This window comes from Spermophilus citellus (genome assembly GCF_964194105.1).
Source record: "Spermophilus citellus genome assembly, chromosome: X".
NCBI lineage: Eukaryota > Metazoa > Chordata > Mammalia > Rodentia > Sciuridae > Spermophilus > Spermophilus citellus.
In genome coordinates, this window is record NC_138190.1 from 110,841,869 (window position 1) to 110,863,484 (window position 21,616).

A 21,616-nucleotide genomic window follows, 5' to 3' on the forward strand; every position below is an offset into this window, starting at 1 on the left:
CCTTTAAAATACTGAATATTAAATTACCTTAAAATATCTCTAAGGAATGCAAAGTTTTGCTAAAAATGCTGTGAACTTCCCATTTCCTTTTTTTGAAAGACCACCTTCATGGAATATGTTCTGACCTCCATTTCTGTTTTTCTTTTTTTGCTTTTAAAACAATTCTGTAGGAAGGGGATCTGGAAGTATCCCTGTGCTCTTGATAATTGGTATTGTTAGACATCAGGGAAACTGGAGAACATGGTTATTTCAGATCTTGGAAATTATTCCTAATAGATATTGCAGGATATCTAATGTTTGAGATTTAGCTCTCTCATAGAATATTCAATAACAGGCTACTCTTCAATATTTTTTAGGTGTCTGGTTGATGGTTAATAAAAAGCTGTAAGAAAATTATTCCCTGAGTTACTTAAGGGGCAGATTTTTATTTCATTTTTTATTTTACTTATTGTTTTGAGACAGGGTTTTGCAACACTTGTTCAGACTGGCCTCAAATTTGTGATCCTTCTGTTTAAGTCTCTTGAGCAGCTGGGACTACATATGCACAGCACCAGGCCTGGCTTAAGGGGCAGGTTTTAATTTACTAAATTGATCAGGAAAAATCATGAAATCCAAGTGAATTCACACTTTTTGTGCTTTGTGGTTCTTGGGTCACACTGCACATTGATTATGTGGCAGATCATGCCGAGCATTAGTTCATTATTGAACATTACCTGTTACATTTGTATCTTGCCAGTTGCACTGAGCAACCCACATGTGTGTTGCTTCTGCAAACACTAGTTGAAATAAAGATGAGAATCCTCCACACTGCTGTGAGATTTTCTTCACAATGAGGACTCATAGAGGACAGAATCCTGAGCTCTTCAGATATCACCATTCCTCATTTATCTGGTACAAAAGTCAACTGATTCTTATGCATACCAAGTCACAGTATATCCTGGGGTAAGTCACTTAACATTTCTGTGCCAAGAATTTCTGCATTTGTCAAATGCCTATATTAATGAACGGCTATCCCACAGGGTTGGTGGCAGTGGCAAATGAGATAATGGTTGTAAAAAGACTTTGTAAAATATAAGGTGCTATACAAGTATGATGTGTTATAATCACAGTAACAATCTGTTTAAAAAATGGATGTAGTTTTTGTTTTTGCTGCTGCCTTTTTACATCCAAAGCTAAACATTTGCCCTTTGAAAAACATCAGAGATTCTGAATCAGTCTATCGTCCTATTCTGTGTTTATGAAATTTTTCTAAAGTGAATTGCTGTTTAGCAAATTGCACAAGTAGTAACCTCTGGTTCAGACCAGAGGAAGCTGGAAGGTATGTTGTGCTCTGCAGCATTTGAAGTCTGTTAAAAGTTCTCTCTGTACAAGACAGGATAACATGGTCAGAGAACTACACACACAGGTTCTGTTTAATGGTGTCATATAAGCAGTACAACCAAACAAAGAAACAATCACATTTTGAACATAATAAGCAGTGCAAATAAATGGAAGAGGGCTACTTTTCATCTGTGATTTTCCCCATGACATAATTCTGAATATTTATAATTGTGTAATGAAACCCAGAGCTAGGATATAAATCCTTTCTGGGCTGGACACAGTAGCATGAACTGATAGCTCCATCCACTTGGGAGGCTGAGGTAGGAGGACTGGAAGTTTGGGGTCAGCCTGGGCAACTTTAGAGCTTATCTCAGAAAAAGAAAAACAGAACAAACAAACAAACAAACAAAACAAACAAATGAACAAAAAAATTTAAAAAAAGAAAGAAAAAGAAATTCCTTTGATGAAGGAAAAGGTGAACAATAAGCATATAAATAGCTTTGTAAACCCCAAAACATCAACATAAAATATATTATTAGGTCTCATGAAAATATGCTTTGGAAAACTGATCCTATGATTGATCTAAATGCTATGATTTCACAAGTGTCAGGTGAGCTTGCTGCCCTTGGCAATGTATGTCTCTGTGAATTGATTGCAAACGGAATGTTCACTTTTAGTTGCAGCTTTGTTCCAGGATCTTAAAATATGTATGCTGCGTGCAGTGGTGCATGCCTGTAATCCCCACAATTCAGGGGGCCAAGGCAAGAGGATTGGAAGTTCAAGACAGGCCTGGGCAAATTAGTGAGACTCTGTCTCAGAAAATAAAAAGGGCTGGGGATGTAGCTCAGTGATAAAGCACCCTAGAGTTCAAACCTTAGTACAAAAAAAAAAAAAAAAAAGAATTTTCTTCTTCTTAACATATTCCAAATACTTGTGTGTTATTTATGTTATTTACAATTATAACAAAACAGACCTGTTGTTATTTACAACTGAAAGTATAAAAATAATTGAGATGATTCCTTGATTCCTAAGAAGTAATTCTTTAGATTGTTAAAGGGCTTTGAATCCTTCTTGAGAACAGAGTTTGGAAGTGAAAAAGCTTATGGACAATGGGAGCCTGAGGTTAGTGAGTCCCCTGTGGAGGGGATTAAAGTTGGGGAACTTTTGGAGAGGCCTCACCTGCTTCAGCCTTTTCCCTTTGGAGACATTCAAAAGGGACATTTTAGGACTGCAGTGACCTTGGAAAATCAGGATTGCACCACAGACACACACCTGCTACAGTGGCAGTCTTTAGAAGTTGGCTTCTATCTGGCATCTGGCTAGCTTGAAAGAATTTTAATCAGGAAGAGGCTTATGAAGTAACATCACTCAGGTTCCGTCCTCTCTGAAGCCCTTTTCCTACCAAGCACAAGGGTGTTCAGTCAATCAGTTGCTTATCAGACCTATCTTAATTAGGCCTCGGAAATCAGTATGCAAAGTAAATTGTCGTTAAGCGGTTACTACACTCTCTTAGCAAGTGTGCACTCTGTTCATTTCTGAAAGGAGATTTTCTTTATTTTGAGAGTCACAGCTGGAGTAGAACTAAAACCTAACACCAGCCAGGAAGGCTCCTGCTGGGGGCAGTTTCCTAGCTTTCAGCATAATTATGCAAATCCATCTTTGACATTAGAGAAAGGCCAATGACAATGTCAAGCAAATGTTATCCAATTTTCACTTAGTCCCATTTTAGGTATTCACAGAGCTGATGTTCAAGCACTGAAATATGTGAGTCATTTAAATGTCTAAGGGAATTGCAGTTTGGTTCCTGTTACTGGAGTGGTTTAATTCAAAGAAGAAAATCACAGTCTACACAGAGGCCTCTGCTTCTAGCTCCTCAACAGCAATGGTGCTTTCAGCTTACCTGTGATTCTTACAGTATTCACAGGCCGTTTCCATGACACTGACTCCTGTCAATCTGCTTTTTTTGAAATTAGCTGTGTCTAAATGTAAAACACAAGCACCTGGGCTGGGGATGTGGCTCAAGCGGTAGCGCGCTCACCTGGCATGCGTGCGGCCCGGGTTCGATCCTCAGCACCACATACCAACAAAGATGTTGTGTCCGCCGAGAACTAAAAAATAAATATTAAAAATTCTCTCTCTCTCTCTCTCTCTCTCTCTCACTCTCTCTTTAAAAAAAAAACAAAACAAAAAAAAAACACAAGCACCTGCAGCCAGCCTTTTATTTTGTTTGGTTTCATCTATCTGTTTGTTTTCAAATAGCTCTACCTAGCACTGTCACAGTATTTAGGAAACCATAAATATTATATGAATGTTCAAGTCGAATAAAATGGGTACAGAAATCTAATTAGTTACAGAGGCTACAGAGATGGACTTGTGGACACTGTGAGCTGGAAACAACCAGAGCATGGCCTAAAATGGCCTGTACATGTGTATGAGTTACTTGAAGCCTATTGGAAATGACTTGTCCGGAGTCTATAAGTAAATCAACAGCATAGCAAGGGGGGCAATCCAGTGTTTGTCTTACTACATTTCATTGTTTCCAGGACATGTTTGAGGATCTGGAAGCAGTCTTCCACAGAGGCAATGTGGGCATCTTCTTATGCTGTGAAATTTGAGAGGTTTTCAAATCCTCTTTGTGAGGACCAGAAACTGAAGCCTTATACTTCCCAAAGCAGGAAGCTTGTATGTTTGTTCAAAAACAGTGGCAATCCTGAAGAACAAATGACCCAGAAAATGATGTTTTTAGAAAGCTGACTACTGAAGAAAATTCCTACATTCCAGAGAAGATGAGTGGCTTTGGGAGACTCTGATGACAGCAGGTTTCTCTGGTTTTGCAAGCTGGGCTCTCTGATAGCTGCAATAGCTTTGGGATCCAGGAAATATGGAAAATGTGCACAGTTCATTAAGTGTACTATGGGAATGATAAAATTTAAAAAAAGGAAAATAAATATATTATAGATATTGGGGTTGTAACTCAGTGGTACAGTGTTTGTCTTGTATGTGTGAGGCCCTGGCTTCATCTTTAGCACTGCAAAAATGTATTATGTGTCTTTGGGCCTTATTGTAGAATGACTTTGGAGATTACCAGTGGGGATTACCAGGGTTTTAAAGGATATGGCTAATGGACAAAGAAGGGGAGCCAAGGGAGAGATAGAATGGGAAAATGAAAGCAATATGGAAGAGAGAATAATAGGATAAAAGAGAAAGCTATAAGGGCAGGAATTCAAAGAAAGGAGGCAAGGATCCTATCTTAGTTTCCATAATGGGGCTGTTGGTCCAGTTGTACTCTTATTGTTGAGGTAGAAATAACAAAGCCAGATGGGCATGACCTGTGACTATTATATACAGGAAATAGCATGCCAAAGATGGAATATAGTGTCAAATTAGAGTTATTGATGAACTAAGCTCTGACAGCCAATTCAAGAAACTGTATTTCCAAGTCTGAGAAATAGAAAAAAAAACAGAGTTGAAAGGACAAATCTGATATTAAAAACTAATAAAGTGGAGCCAGCACACTTATCTTCTGACCAGTCTGTAGTGTTCTGTGTGATTGTGATAGACTGAATGTTTGTGTGCCCTCCCACAAATTCCTCTGTTGAAATTCTACCACCCAATGTGTTGGTATTAAGAGGTGGGGCCTTCAGGAGGTAGTTGGATAATGAAGTTGGTGTCCTCATGATGGGTTTAGTATTCCAGTAAGAAGACACACAAGAGCTTGCTTGCTTTATATCTCTCTCTCCTTTGTGAGCATACAATGAGGAAAAGATGGTTACTTATAATCCAGTGCATATGGTCACGGCTTTCAGTAGAATCTGGCTATGCTGGAACTTTATTTTTTCTGATGCTATAGAACCAGGGCCTTGGACATGCTAGGCAAGCACTCTGCCACTGATTTCTATCTCCCCCCACCCAAGGCCCCATGTTTGACTTTGACTTTGGACTTCCAGCCTCCAGAATTGTGAAAAATAAGCACTTCTTGTTGAAACCACCCAACCTATGGCATTCTGCTATACGAACCCAAACTGATGAAGATAGTGGTGGAGCAAGCCCCAATTAAAGAAGGCACTTTATGTTTTTGCAAACAATTGTATATCCAACACCTAACACAGTGCCTAGCACATATTAGGGGTTTAATAGATGTTTTTTAAATGAATGGATGAATGATTATGATAGACACACTTTTAAAAACTTTCTGCATTGGGTGATTGGCCATAAGTACAGAAAGAAATGTACATCTAAAGGATACAGAGAATGAGAAGAAAATGACAAAAGGATGTAGGGGTGGCATTTAAGGATATAAGTTGGGTGGCCTGGCTGGATGCCTAAAGGACAGACTTCTCTTGCCAAAAGCAAGCTTTGTTTTTCATTTTGTATAAAATGAAATGATGTCTCTGTGAACATACTTTGAAGTCTGGAGTGTCAATGTAATATGAATTATCATCATTGTACACCTCAGTTGAGCCAAGATGGGTTTTTTCCCTCCCTGATCTGTTCCCTTGGGGCTTTTGTTGGTACAGAATGGGTGTGGTATATACACAGATTATGTAAATCTCAATGTATTTCTTCTCTTCCCCATACGAAAAGGACTAACGTGTTCACATTTCTTGTTAGGCTCATATATCACTACATGTATAGACATAAAAAGTGAGACTTTAATGCTCTTATGATCAAAGAGTACAAGCAGAGTTAGTTAATTGCCATGCCAAAGTATTTATTGGCCGTGGAAATGCAAAAGCTCCCATGGAGAGTTCATAAAAGAGTCCCTCAACCCCCCAATTGTTTGTTTCTCTATGTGTGTGTGTGTGTGTGTGTGTGTGTGTGTGTGTGTGTACCAATTGAGCTATATCCCCAGCCCTGTTTATGTTTTTTTTTTTTTTTTGTCAAAATGCAGAATGACCTCAAATTTAGGCTCATAGTAACAACTTGAACAAATGGAAAGTAAACAATTGAATGAATGGATGAACTCAGAGATAATTATGTTGTATAATAAAGGAAATGTTTAGATGTCTCATTGGTACCCATTAAAGAAAGAAAATAAGTATAACTTTCCTTCCCCTACTCAACTTCCTATAACCCCAGCTTCTGGGTCATGATGTCCTTGGCATTTAGTAGAAAGGACAGTTGGAAAAATGAATCATACAAAGCATTAATATTTGAAAATTTCAAATTTCTGCTGCTTGGATGAGTAGGCCTTAACTGTTTAACCTAGTGTGTTTCAGTTTGAAGCCTGCCCCCCTCATTTACTTGATGATAAGTTTGCTTATTTTCATGTCTCAGTTTCCTGTTCTGTAAAATTTGGATAATAATGATGTCCCTTCTGGAAGGTCATTATGAGGTATCGTGACATTAACTGCAAGTAATTTTGTAATAGTACTTGGTACATAGAAAGTACTCAATGATTGCTTTTGTTACTACTCTTTTTAAAAAGTTTATTAGTGAATAAATTGAAGTCTGTAAAAAGAGCTTCTGCTTTGTTGTGTCTTTTTTTGTATTTTTTAATTGTTGGTGGATCTTTATTTTATTTGTTAATTTATTTGTATGTGGTGCTGAGAATCAAACCCAGTGCCTCACACATGCTACACAAGCATTCTACCACTGAGCCACTGTTATTTCTTTTATTATTTATTTTTGGGTCCTTTTTTGACAGGTCAAGTTTATGATCAAAAAGCATCCTATGATGTTATCTCACAATTTGATTTTAAATTTTTTTATTGAGACATAATATTTGTATATCTTTATGGGGTATATTATAATAATTCTATACATGTATACAATGCGCAATAATCAAATCAGGGCAATAAGCATTTCTGTTTCTTCCACCATTAATCATTTTTACATGTTGGTTATTTTGAACTTTTCTCTCTAGTCATTTTGAAATATATCATAGATTGTTTTAACCAATAATTACCCTACTGTGCTATTACAAAAAACAGAACTAATTCCTCCTCTCTAATTGTGTTTTGGTGTCCCTTACCAGCAATTTGTTTTAAATGTATGATGGTCTCTTAGGATGGTAATTGAATTGTAGAGAAGAGGCTAAGGAGAAAGCTGAAGCTAAAACAGGAATGGGACCACTGTGGGAGAGAGTGCAGAAAGCGAAAAGAATTGTAGGCCTGAACTTTGGAGAAACTCACATTATAGAGTTAGAGGAGGAGTTAGCAATGCCATAGAGGGTCAGAGAAGTAGAACTTGAATATCTCTAAAAGAGGAAAGGAAGGAGATATCTTTTAGCTTGAGATGTGTATTCATTTTTGTCAAATTGCGGCTTTATGGTAGAGACTTAATTTTATTGATGTTGCTCTCATATTCCCAGCATAGTGCCTGACTCATGGAAGGTGGTCAATATATATTTGTTCAATGAATGAACAAAAAGTATATTGGAAAGAGGAATTTCCATGGACTTTTTGTGACAAAAATCAGATTGCAAAAGGTAAAGATGAGAAGATGGAGGTACCAGTTGATAAATGTTCATGCAGAGGTGGAAGAATTAGGATGGCAAATGAAGGAAGATACAGGGTAAATAATAGGAGTTTTTAAAATGTGAGAGTGAAGGAAGAACTGGGCATGTCTATATGTGGAGAGAAAAGAAATTGAAGATGATTTAAGAGAATGAGTGAATAATAGAACAGGGATGAGTAGTTAAACAACATGGTAAGATGCTGGGACCTCATTCTATGAGAGGCAGGAAGAGAGGATGAATAGTGTTGAAGTGAAATTAATTGGTTCAAACCAGCATGTGCACTTGTAACATGGGTTTGGCCCAAAAGGGAATTCTTGTGTAGTAAACTATAACCCAGCTTAATATGCAAAAAGGTTGTAGTCTAATCAAGGTATATATATTTTTATAACTAAGCAACTGAGCCTCAACCAATCACAGTAGACTTTCATTTAGCCAATTCCTAGATGAAGGCTCCCAAATTATGCCCACATAAGGCAAAGTCCAAGTTTTACCAATCAGGTTCTTTCTGTATGACACTTCCTTTTCTGTGACTATAAATATAACCTGTACATGTAATGGGGTGGGTCATTCAATTCAAAACAATCTTTGGTCTGGAATACTACCTGGATCCAGAATTTAATTTTTTTTCTTTTGCTCAAGTAGACTTTATTATATTGAACTGGTCCCAATTTTTCTTTTAATAATGGCAATATGAAAATACTGTGGTTTAAAAAGTGAAGATATGGCAAAAGTGAAGTTTAGAGATAGAGAGAAGTGGAATATGAAAGAGCTTACTTCAGGTGTCTGAAAAGAACAAGAGAATTGCCATGGGCAGGGAGGGGCATTTGAACAGGAAACCTTGGGACCAATTCTAGAGTGCTCTATCCCTGATCTATAGGGTGGAGGGATTTCCCAATTGATAGTGCCCCTTGCATTCTAAAATGATTTTCTAGGATCATTTCATATAATTTTAATAAGTATATTTAAGTTATTAATATTAAAACTTGAAGAAGTGTAGATAAGTGTTTTAGGATCTAAGCAGCACTTTTTAAAGTAGATGTAAAGACTGTATTCTCATAATTCTTTCCTGCCCTTAGTGAAGTTATAACTGATCAAGCTTTGTCCTTCATTTTCATCAGTGGATAGCTTTAAATAAAATCCTAAGCACATTTATGTATGACCATAAGTATACACTTGTAGTCACTGATCTTATTGTTTCCCATTTGCTGTTTCTTTAAAGTACTTGCTTTTACCTTTTAAATATGAGCTTATAACCTCAAGTTGTTTGGTTGATAAGTAAATACATGTAACTGGTGCCCGTACCATTATACTTCCAATTTTTTTTTGATGACACTTTGAGAAATGTATTATCCCTCCTATGACCACTATGTCTACAGATGTGAATGTTTTCTGGGTCACTTCCTAAGAGGTTACTATACCACACTCTTACTGTTAAAAGTGCAAACATCTCTGTGGAGGAGTCACACTGCATGTACTAGTGAAGCTCTTCAGCCACATGAACTCTGATATTTTTACTGCTGAAGGGGCAAGAAGCTTGGAGGATGGTCCTTTGAAAGAGCTGTGCAAAGTGTCTTAACAAGGTAAGGCATGTCTCTTACACTCAAAACCACTGTTTCATGCTGCTGTTAAATACTGCAGCATTTAGAAGCATCTTGCTGTCTACTCTCTGAATATGCTTCAACTCTCTCTATTACCTTGAAGTACAAATGCTTATATAAAGAAAAGTAATGTAGGATAATGTGATACTGCTAGGACATTTTTTAAAATGGATTTTTGATGGCAAACTCTGTAAATATGGTCCTTCCTTTTAGATGAGCTGTATTCTATGAACATGAGTCAGTTAATACAATGCTAAAATATCCTTCCAAAGTCATAATGGGTATTTGACCTATAGAGTTTGGGGGAAGTGCCACTTGTATTCTGTTGAATTGGTCAGGATGGTTTCTCTGCATATTTTGAGTAGGATTAATATTGGCATCTGCTCTTTTGATTTAGTAAACATTGATCCATGCTGTTTCAGAATTCAGAATCCTTTCTTGGAGGGGACATTAAAAATTTCAGATAGAGTTAGAAGAGGTGGTACACACCTGTATCCCAGCAACTTGGGAGGCTGACACAGAAAGATTGCAGCCTCAGCCTTAGTAACATCCTCAGAAATTTAGTGAGACCCTGTCTTAAAATAAGTAAAACTCAGAAGTACAGGGGATGTAATTCAGTGGTAAATTGCCACTAAGTCCAATCATTAGAACCAACACCATGACCACCACCAATAATAATAATAATAATAATAATAATAATAATAATAATAATAATAATAAAGCTAGAAAAAGAAATAATGTCAGAATACAGTCAAGAGTTTCATTATAACCAGGTGCGATGGTGCTTAAGCATCCCTGGGTTCACTCTCCCATACAAAAAAATAGTTTCATCATATCCTCCATATACATACAATATATAATGTGAGAAACCATTGAGCAATATTGACTCTACTGGTGTACCTTGAAGTTGAAAGCACTGACTGAGAGGTGTAGATTAGGATTTTAATACTTTCGTCTCTGAACTAAGGATAGAAATGTGCATTTTTAGTGGTTTGAAAATTTTTCTCAGGATGTCTGTTAGCCTTTTATTGCTGTGACAAAAATACCTGAGAAAATCAATTTAATGGAAGAAAGGTTTATTTTGGCTTATGGGTTCAGAGATTTTAGTCCATGGTCACTTGTTGTTAATGCTGAGGGCCTGTGGGGAGGCATAATACTATAGTTGTAGCATATGGTAGAGGAAAACTGCTCACTACATTGTGGGCAGGAAGCAGGGAAGGGGGTACTGGGGACAAGATAATAGCTTTCAAGGGCATGCCCCCAGTGACCTGATTTCTCTCACTAGGCCTTACTTCCTACAGTTTCTACCATCTCCCAATAGCTCATTAAATTTTGACTCCATCAATGTATCAATCCATTGATGAGGTTAAAGTCTTCATGATCCAATCACTTCTCCAAAGCCCCACCTCTGAAAACTGCTCCCTTGTGGACCAAGCTTTCAATATATGAGTTTTGAGAGGACATTTTAAACTCAAACCATAACAATGATGATCTTAGGAGAAGTTAAAAAGGCAAGAGAGATTAAAATGGCATATGTTTAGGACCCACATATGGTCAAAAACACTCACTGTCTTAGTCTATCTGGCACTTAAAATCTCTATTTCCAGGTCAAATGAAATATCTTGGTACACTAACCTAGCATCAGAGTGTCATCCATACATCTTCTCCCTGCCCCTAATTATACAAAACACTGCCTTGCTTACTGGAAGAGGAAAATTTAGTAGACCCTGAAGCTAGAAGTTTCTTTTTAGCCAGTAGTCTAGATTTGATGCTATTAAGGCCCAAGTGAGGGAGTAGGCTCATGGGGAAAAAAGTGTTAATCTGGGCTGGACTGATAAAGATTGGGTGCTAGGAGTCAGCAAAATTAGAAATTTCTTCTGGGGTTACGGTGGATCTCTCACATTATATGCTGTTTTAGACTGTGATTCTGACCTCTCTTTACTAATTTTTTGGGGGAGATGGGTACCAGGGATTGAACTCGAGCACTCGACCACTGAGTCACATCCCCAGCCCTATTTTGTATTTTATTTAGAGACAGGGTCTCACTGAGTTGCTTAGTGCCTTGCCATTGCTGAGGCTGGCTTTGAACTCACAATCCTCCTGCCTCAGCCTCCCAAGCTGCTGGGACTACAGGCATGCATCACCGTGCCCAGGGTCTCTTCACATTCTTAATTGTTGGTTATGCAAACAATTTTTAATTTGATGCCATCCCATTTATTAACACTTGGCATTATTTCCTGAGCTTTAGGTGTCCTATTGAGAAAGTTGTTATCTGTGCTTATGTGCTGGTGTGTTGAACGTACATTTTCTTCCAGGAGTCACAGTTTCTGGTTTAATACCTAGGTCTGATTCATTTTGAGTGACTTTTATGCATGCACTGTAAGAAAACATGTTTAAAGTGAAAATATTCCTAACAGAGATATTAAAAATATTTAACAACCAGAAGACAGTGAACACCAATAGTTGAAGGTGACTTAGCAATCCCTGAATCTTGGAAGGCTGAAACTGCATATCAATTGAGTATTGGTATTGACACCTCTGTCAGATGATTTCTAAAGCAGATTGTAATCACAGCCCTTTATTCATTCATTTGTTCATTCTTCCAATATTTATTGTAAACCTACTATGTGCTACACATTGTGAAAAATATTGGTTATATAAAGACCTATGACTTAAAGGGATTTAAAATTGAGTCCTAGAATTACATAAGATTTGGAAACTACCTTCAATTTCTCCTTCAATCTAGAAAGATAACTACTCTGTTCTGATAAGAAACCCTGATCTTAATGATTTGGACAATCTAAAAAATGGTAAGCACTGGGTTGTGCTTTGTATAAAATCAGCAGGAGAAGGGCTTAGGAACCATTTACTTTATTCTGGAGCCCCAAAGAACTGAAGAGAAAGAACTGAATAAAAAAAGAAAAGAGCAAATATCATTTGCCTCACCACGAGGAAGAGAAGTCTTCATACCATCTGTGGATTTGTGTATTTTTCTTAAATTATGGAACACTTATTTCAAATGGCATTATTTTGAATGTCTTTACATGCTCTGGTAGTCAGTAAGCAGCTGAAACTAAAGATAGCAGGTGAGACAGAAAGGAGAAGAGACATCCAAGGTGAGCTCTGAGATGATTTTGCATCCTAATGATCAACAATTATCCAGGAATCGTGTGTGTGTGTGTGTGTGTGTGTGTGTGTGTGTGTGTGTGTGTGTAGAGGGGGGTGAGGTGGCTCCCACCAGGCTGGGGCCAATTATCCAGATGTTTTGGATGGACTGGATGTGGGAGGTTTGCTCTGCAGGAAATGAGCTTGATGAATGTTACTTTTCTTCAACATGTGGCACACTGAACACATAGTCCTCTTAGGATTTTATTTTTACAGCAAAGCCAAAAAAGAAGTATGAGTCTAATGCCTTTTCCCCCTTCAAATTAGCATTTACTTTGGATGTCTTCTGAATAAATGAAACATGTACTAAAATCTCAGGCACTAAGGAACTCTTGTGGAAAAAATTACTTCTAAAAACTTTCCAGTTGTTATAAGGTCTTTGAATATCTTAGAGAACCTGAAATTTTCTGCATTCTGATTTGTCTCCAAACCATCTCAAGATCCCAGTTGAAGTAGCAGGCAAATAGGAAGCTTCTCAAACATGATGCTGGCTGCCTGAGATAACATGTGCGTGGGTTGCAGTGATGCAGAAGCACATGGGAGTGGGTAGGGATGTTGCTGACTTTGTTTTTGGTTCCCCTTAAAGACAGAAAATTTGAGAACTGCTGTTTTTATCATCATGTTCTACATAGACACTAACCTCCATTAAGTTTTCAGACATTTAACAACTCATCACTTTTTTATTGAAGGCAGAAACAATTTTGGTCATTATATTTTTGCCATAAAATTCTCTTTCCCTTTAACCTCTCTTTTTCAGTGATGGAGAAAAGTATATGAATTATTTTGTGTGGTTTCTTTCCTGGGTAGGCACCATATTTACCAGTGGTAACCCCACTGAAGGCTAGGTCAGCGTAGAAGAGAAGGAACAAACAACTCTGCCAATGCAAAGGGAATGTTACTTCATAATTGCTTAGACCACTTTAGTTGTCTTGATCATACCTTTAAAAGCTTATCCATGAGCGTGGTGTGGTGGCCCACACATGTAATCACAGGATCTTGGGAGGCTAAGATAGGAGGATCATGATTTCAAAGCCAGCCTCAGCAAAAAGCGAGGCACTAAGCAATTAAGTGAGACTCTATCTCTAAATAAAATACAAAATAGGGATGGGATGTGGCTCAGTGATGGAGTAACCCTGAGTTCAATCCCCAGTACCCCCCCCAAAAAAAAAAGCTTATCCAAGGAGTAAATTATCCTTCTTGGTGTAGCTGTGGTCCCACAATTCAACTATTGAAGTACTTTGTCTTTTTATTTTTTATTAGTACTTTTCATTTTTATTTACCATAGAGCTACATCCCCAGGCCTTTTTTTTAAAAAATTTTGAGACACAGTCTTGTTAAATTAATGAGGCTGGGCTTGAATTTGCAATCCTTCTGCCTCAGTTTCCTAAGATGCTGGGATTATAGTTATGTGCCACCACACCCAGCTATTGAAGTACTTTGTCTTTATAGTCTCTTCTATCATAAATTAAAAGCTTCCTCAAAGAAGGAAAAATTTTAGCAAATACTTTAATTATGAATTATGTGCTTAGTTTACTGGTAGAAAAATCCCTTCAGACATTTAATCAAGAAGAATAAAATAAATTCAAGCATATCTCATTGTTAGCAATTGCATTAATACTTTTGATTAACTTTATGAATGATAGAAAATTATTTACTTGATAATCATACAGAGAAATACCATAAATTTTAAAAACATAAATGTTCTAAAAAAGACACAAATGCAGTGGTAACCTTTACACTTTTTCTAATTCAAATCATGTCTATACAATGTTAATCCTGAACAAATTATGTGCTTTAGTCCCAGGTGAATCTCCCTGAGAAAACTGAAGCATGAGCCCACGTACATACTCAAACTGTCATACTGTCCAGGGATAATGGATTACATCTTTATATGTTTTGTATCCACAAAATGCTTGCAATGACTGGACCTCATGTGAGCCTGTCTACAAAGTTCTCCCTTTTTTGTTGAACAAGTATTCAGTTGTGTCTGCTTTGGAACTTATTTTAAATGCCTGGGAAATCAAAGTGGCTAAACTTTCTTGATTGTGAATCTTCAGGGAAGGGATTCAAATTAATTTAATCACTGTTTTTATTTTTTTTTCAAGCACCAACTAAATGCTCAGTATTATGCCAGGTACTCCATCTGGAAGGGGGAGATAAATGAAGTAGAGTGCTACTCTGTTTATTTGGCACCTGCAAATGTCTAGAATATTTGCAAACTGAAGTAAATAAAGAAGCCTCCAAGTGAAACCATTCTTTCCCAAAATAACCGAGAAAATGCAATGTGTTTGGCTAATTTCCCAAGCAGAATAAAGGAATGTTCTGTTTGACTGGTAATGATATACACAAGTCAAGTCAAACCCTAATAGTGACAATTTCATAATATGAAAACTAAAAATTATGAAAATAAAGTTTAAGATGTACCAAAGCTTGGGCAAAACTTAGAGATTTGCATTTTTTTTTACAATAAAATGTTCAAAGGGCTAAAACACTCAAAGACTTCATTAATTTCTCCAAGGACTTCTTCTAGTCCTTTAATAATCAAACAAATTCCTTTTGATGTATGTATTTCGATACAATTTTTGTTAATTTTCTTTTCTTCATTTGTTAGCTGATTTTTCTCTACAAGATCTTCAGTTTTCAATGACAGTACATGTGATCAGTGTTGTTCTTCAGCATCACTTTCATCAACTTCATGCAGTCCAAAATGTTTTGTAAGATTTGCAATTTCTCTTTGAAACTGGTTTGTTTTGCATTGTCTGACTTTATCAAAATATCAGTCAGATGCACATCATTACCCTAGGTACATGTATGACTGCACATAGGGTTTGACGCTACATCGTGTACAGAGAAATGAAAAGTTGTGCTGCAGTTATGCACAATGAATCAAAATGCATTCTGCTGTCATATATACTTAATTAAAATAAATACATAATTTTTAAAAAATCGGTTAGAAACTGGCCAACATGGGCTCATATTAAGCAGGAAGAGATGTTTAAATAGAGGCTAATTTTGAAGTAACTAGTTCATTAGTAAATTTGTGCTATGATGACATCTGTTTCTATTCACATCCTCTAAATTTTTGGGACTTGGATAATGGGTACTTGGATAATAAAGACCACCTGTCCTTGTGTTTCCTATAAGCCAAAGCAAATTCAGAGCCTATAAATGAGATCAATACTACTTAAGTGTCCTAAATTCAAACATTTTCCATGTTACTTCATTATTAAAAAATAACATACTAATTTATTAAACCTTGAGTAAATACTTTTATTGTACTAACTATTGAATGTTAATAAGTTCTTTCTCCCCTAAATAGTTGTGAACTTCTTGAGGGTAGTTTGTCTAGAGGCAAACCACATAAAATATCCAGCATGATGGGAGAGTATGTTTTGAGGTAGACTCAGCCTAGAAGTTGTTCTTTTCCTTTTCAAAACCCAAACCCCGCTCCCCAAAAATATAATCCAAGGCCAACTATAACAGTGTCTCCCAAACTATGCCTTTTGATATTCTTATTTTCCCTGAAATACTGATAAATATTCCAAGGGAAAAAGCTTCCATGTTCAAAATCAATTTGGGAAAGAAATGTAAAATGGCAGAGTCACTATAGAAAGTGGAATAGAGTTTCCTCAAAAAATTAAAATGGAACTGCCAGATAAACCCATAATATCACTTCTGGGAACCTACCCCAAAGAACTGAAATATATAACAGAATATTTTCAGTCTTCGAAAACAAGGGAATCCTGTCATATGTTTTACATGGATGAACTCTGAGAATTTTATGCTAAACAAAATAAACCATTCATAAAAAAAGATAAATATTACCTGATTCTACTTATTTGAGGTATCTAAAGTGGTTGTACTCTTACAAATAGAAAGTAGAATGGTGGTTTCCAGGGGTTGGGAGGAGGGGGGAAATGGGGAGTTGTTGGTCAATAAGTATAGATTTTCAGTCATACAAGATGAAAAAGTTCTAGACATCTCTTGCACAACGATCTGATGTTATAGTTAACACTATTGTACTTTATGCTTAAAAATGGATAAGATAGTAAATTTTATGTTACATGTGTTATATCCACAGTTAAAACATTAATTTGGAAATACTGTATAATACATTTTCTTGTGGCATTCATACTAAATGTTGGCATATTATTAGCACTGAGAGTCACTCCAGTAAGAAATTTTGTTTACCTTTCTTCAGCCTACCATTTCTCAAACACATTTGACCACAGAACATTGGGAATTACTAGGAAAGGACACTTATAAACATTCTGGAGGGCGTCAATATTATGTGAACTACATTTTAGGAAGGCCATCTACAGAGTCTTCCCCACCATAGCATAGACAGAAGAAAATATTTGTAGGCAGCTGTAATAGATTCAGTTTTGGAGACAGCATGCTGGAAAACCTCACCACTTTTAATTTTATAAACATTTACAAATACCATGGAAGTAGTAAACACAAAACAAGAGCTGTAGAAATGTACTTGATAAAAACTGTACTTATTCCAATGGTTCCCAAATCCAGCTGAATATCTTGGGTTGCTTTAAAATACAAGTTTAGGCCTCACTACCTAGAGTTTCTGATTTAGTGCATTGGGTGATCTTTGATATTTGGGAACCACTGCTTTAAGAGTTTGGATTTTGAATAATTGTATACAGAGAGATTGAAATTTGTATATCAACTCTAAGAAAACCAGGGCACGGATCATGGATGAAGACAGGATAAAGAAAAGACAACTTGGGAGTGGTTATGTAGTTCAGTGTTAGAATGTTTGCCTAGCATGCATGATATCCTGGGTCCCAGGAATAGATCTGTTTCATGGAATTTCAATTGAATCTTAACTTTTTCATGGTTTGAACATCTTATTACAGTTGAGGTTTATTTTGTTTTATATATATATATATATATATATATATATATATATATATATATATATATATATATATAACTTTAGATTTCTAAAGATTAGCTCACTTCACTGCATTGGAGTAGGATATCATGCATGCTAGGCAAGCATTCTAACACTATCACAAAGGAAAAAAAATGACAACATGGGCTAGAGCCAGGACAGAGCCTTTTGGCTTAAGGTTTCATGAAGGGCCTCAAAGAAAGCACAACCTAATTCCAAGTTAGTGATGCTTGAAATTATTTGCATTATTTGGTGTGTAAACATATTCTTGTTAAAGTAACTTTTAATAGAGCTGGGATGGTAGCCTACTGGTAGAGCACCTGCCTAAGGTCCTGGGTTCAATTGAATCCCCACAGAAAAATAAATAAAAGAAAAAAGAAAAAAGTAACTTTTGAGCTGTAGGTCTTGATCTAAGAATTGTTTTTTTTTTTTATTACTGATGTATTTGAAATGGTGCTCTTCAAGGAGTGTGATCACGATCTTGTCCACAGTTTGGGCAATTAAACTAAAGGGTATTCCTTACATAGTGGTATTGTAGGAAGATCTGTGTCTTTCTGAGTTATTGTCTACATGTGAGACAAACACAAGACAGGCAGGGAATCAAGTTAGAAAAAGAAATTCAAGAAGAATACAAATAAACACGCACTTATGAGAATACAGCACAAAAATAACTGTAGGCTACAAACTTGTTAAATCAGCATGAACTCATACTCAATCAACACAAAAGCCATTTGATAGGTTGTGTGAGAAGATGGATAACAGCAACATCAACCAAATCAATATAGTTGATTTCAGGAGCTAAGTGATCTTTGGGGGAAAAATTACCTAAAATAATGTCCTTAGTCTGGCAGTGCATATCCAAAATGGATGGAAAGGTATTGAAACATCAAGCCAATTATACCCCTCCCTTGAAAAATGAAATTCATCCTAAAGGATTTCATTTTTCTTTTCTAAGGTTTTATCTCTGATATTAAAATAAAATAAAATAAATGTATGAGGGATATCATAGGATGGTGGGTAACCTAACAGATTTCCAGGTGGACACCTGGTATAATAATTTAGATATGAGGTGTCACCCAAAAGCTCATGGGTAAGACAATGTAAGTTTAGAGGTGAAATGTTTGGGTTATGAGAACCTCAACCCAATCAGTGCATTAATTCCCTGATAGGGACAAACTGAGTTGTGACTGTGAACGAGTAGGGTGTGGCTGAAGGAGGTGGTCATTGGGAGCATGTCTTTGGGGGTGTATAAGCATGCTTGTTGAATGGAGTCTCTCTGTTTTTCTGGTGCCATGTCCCTAGCTGCCTTTGCCACACTCTTCTACCATGATGTTCTGCCTCATCTTGGTCCCTGAGGAATGGAGCCAGCTGTCTACAGACTGAGACCTCTGAAACTGTGAGCTCCCAAATAAACTTTTCCTCCTAAAGTTGTTTTTGTCAGGTCTTTTGGTCACAGCAGTGAAAAAGCTGATTAAAACACTTGGGTTCAAATATAAGCCCTACTGTGTGACAAGTGATATTGAATAAGTTGCATTGCCTCTCACAGTCTTTTATTTCCTCCCCTGTAGAATATGAAATGATCATCACATCTATCTCATAAGATTATATGTATTTTAAAGGGTGATATTTGTAAAGCACTCATAATAGCACCTCACATATGAAAAGTGTTCAGTAAATAACAGCTGTTATTATCAGACATTGATACATTGTTGTGGATGAGTTTCTGACTTTTTCCTGAACCACAATTGCTAGGGAGAAAGAAGGACGATTTGGACTAGAAAGTGGAGTTGAGGTTTAGAGAATGGCAAGGGACAAAATTTACTTGGTGATTATTAGATCTGTTTCATGGAATTCCAATTCAATCTTAACTTTTTCATGGTTTGAACATCTTATTACTGATGAGGTTTATTTTATTATTATATCTATGTGTTATTTTATATTTCTAAAGATTAGTTCACTTCACTGCATTGGAGTAGAAAATGACCTTGGTAAGCTAATTTTAATTATTATGAAAGTATTAGCTCCTGATCAATGATTTTGTCTGTTATACCAGAGCACTCAATATGGCAACTGCAAAAGAATACCATTAAGGATGTCAGAGCTCAGTTTCCAAGAAATCACTATCAGAAGAGAAGCAACCATTTAACATAAAGACTTCCTCAAGACAAACATATTTCTTTTCAGAGGAAAAGACATTGGGGTGAGGTTTTAGGATCTACTCTCTAGGCTGAAAGACTGATTTAGTCATGTTCCAAATGCCAAATTCTTTATTTTAATGTTTTCTGGGTTTATAAGGCCACCTAGCAATTCTTCTGACCCACAACTTTCTTAATTTGTCAACCAAACATACTATAGGTCACCATGTCAAATTACCTGATTGATTTTATTATGATTATAAGATTGGGGTGGAAAAGAAGGGGTAAGGTAAAAGACAAATCTCTCAAGGGACAACTTCAAATCTGAATCTTCAGCCTGTGCCCTAAATTAAGCTCCCGCCATTCCTTATACCATATATTTTTCCTTGTCCCTTATCTGTATAAAGTGTTCTGTGCTTTCTTGGTTCCATGTCTTTGCTCATTTATTAAGTCATTTCACAAACATGTATTGAGCACCTGCTATGAACTGTGAACTGTGCAAGGAACTGGAGCTACAGAAGCAAATAAGACAAATGTGGCCCTGGCTTGAAATACTCTTCCTCTTGCTCTCTATCTTTATAAATGTCTACCATCCTTCAAGAACCAGTTCTAAATCATCCTAGTTTCGATCCCTCACTCTAAAAATCTCAACCTACAGGATCTTTTCTTGCTCTTAACTAGCACTCAATTGGTACAACATTCATTTGATTCTTGTTATATTTTCAAGTTTGCAGTAGTTGTTAAAAATGCTTCTGGTTACAGATAATAAATTACTTAATTAATAGCAGCTGAATCATATAGCAGTCAAGAAGGAAGTGGCCCCCAGATTGATCTGCATCTCCACAGTGTCATTAAGGAGCCAAATGCTTTGAATTCTGTCTTCTTCTGTGAGACAGTGATAACTTTCCTCATGAACTAAAAATGGCTCCTTTGTGTAGTTCCACATACCATGCTGTGACACTATGGTGTCCAAAACAAGATACAAAAAGACAGCAGTGGCACCAAAATAACCTTTCCTCCTAAGGCTTTTTCAGAATTTTCAGCTGAGTTTTGCTCATTGGCATAGGGTTACAGGAATGCATTGCTGGATGAAATGATATGTGGTTTATCTTCTAGGTCTGAACATATTGTTGCTTTGAAAACATTGGGATCTGATAGGAGAGAAAGTAAGATATGCCTATTGGCTGGAACACCAATCACATATGTCAGATTATTTATTATTCTGATGTGTATATTAGCTATATTATATTGTACAAATTGCCTAACTTTTATATTTTTAGTTCATGCATCTGAAAAGTTGAAAATAATAATACTTAGCTCACAAAGAGGCTACAAGCATCAAATGAAATGCTGCTTATAAAAATCTCTTGCAGGGCTGGGGATGTGGCTCAAGCGGTAGCGCGCTCGCCTGGCATGCGTGCGGCCTGGGTTCGATCCTCAGCACCACATACCAACAAAGATGTTGTGTCTGCCGAGAACTAAAAAATAAAAAAAATATTAAAAAAAATTCTCTCTCTCTCTCCTCTCTCACTCTCTCTTAAAAAAAATCTCTTGCATGTAGTATATGTTCAACAAGTATTTCCTATATAAACAATTAGAGAAAGTTCAGGAAAAGTAAACTTCTAAACACACTCCCAGATTTTGATCTCTAGTATCTGTCTCAGCTTGTGCAAATAATTTTAGTGAATCTATGCAATATTGGTTCTATGCAGAAGCAGAGTAAGTGATTGCTTATGAATTTAATATAAGGAGCACTAAAGGAGACTCCTAATTCTAAAAATGCCTTCTTCACAATTCTTGTGGCTCATATTACCTAATATAATTTAATGATCTAAGAAGGATAACATAGTAAACCATTTATCAGATAATAGAGTCTTAGTGTGAAATTTTTTTATGAGATCCTGCCAATAATATGTTAGAGTAGGTTAAAGGCTGGATGATAGATCCCAAATAGAGAACCATTATCCATTTTTTCCCCTTAAGCTCCTAGAGCTCAGGATATCACAAATTTATTTACAATCAAGTT